Source organism: Pseudophryne corroboree, chromosome 1 (assembly GCF_028390025.1).
Source record: "Pseudophryne corroboree isolate aPseCor3 chromosome 1, aPseCor3.hap2, whole genome shotgun sequence".
NCBI lineage: Eukaryota > Metazoa > Chordata > Amphibia > Anura > Myobatrachidae > Pseudophryne > Pseudophryne corroboree.
Genome location: NC_086444.1, coordinates 900,291,511 through 900,292,404, shown reverse-complemented (window position 1 = coordinate 900,292,404; position 894 = coordinate 900,291,511).

Sequence of the window (894 nt, the reverse complement as noted above, 5' to 3'; positions counted from 1 at the left end):
CGGGTGGGTACAGTGTCACTTTGGCAACTCAATATGGTGTGAAGTGCTGCACGTATATTACAAACAGCACTGATGACCCAACCGAGATCATCGATCAAAAGATGGACGATATCTTGCAGTTGAAGTGGGAGTTCCGAAGGAGACACAACCATACCCTGACTGCTGTGAGTAATGAACTGACCGGCTGGGTCTCATGGTTGAACCCACGAAATTGGTTCTCAGGTTTAGGAGAATGGGCTTAAAATGTTATTATTAGTGTAGGAAAGTTTCTCCTTTGTATCCTGGGAGTCGTCATAATTATTGGCTTGATATTTAGGTGTGTTCGAATTCTGATGCGGCGCAAGCACGGCACAAAATTGATGAGTTTAAGGAGCGGGGGCATTGTTACAGCAGCAGATTTAATTTACGACCCATCCATAGAGACAATGTTATGATAAGGATTGCAAATGAATTCCATGGCCCGTTTCTTTCAGCCGTTTTTCCTTTGTCTCCCCCTTTGCCCAGATACACCGATCCGGAAAAGACATCGACTACACCCAAGAAGGATTACGAAAATGTTATGTGAATGTATTTTAGATATGTGTCTTATCTTCATTTCTACAACTTTCAGTTAGTGACACACATAGTCGACAGGTGATATCCACATATATTAGCACTCACATATGTTCCCCCTCCATGTATCGTCAACTAAATGTGCACCCCATTTGTTGGAACAAGAAGCCGAAAAGAGCTCGGTAGTGTTTGTTGGCCCACTTACAGACCCTTAATACGGGATAAGAAGGATTTAATGTATACTTCGCAATACCTCGAAGCTTATCTAGAACATATACGGCACGATGATACATGCCCCTCAGACATGGATTCATACATACATGCTTTTACTATCCCACTAGG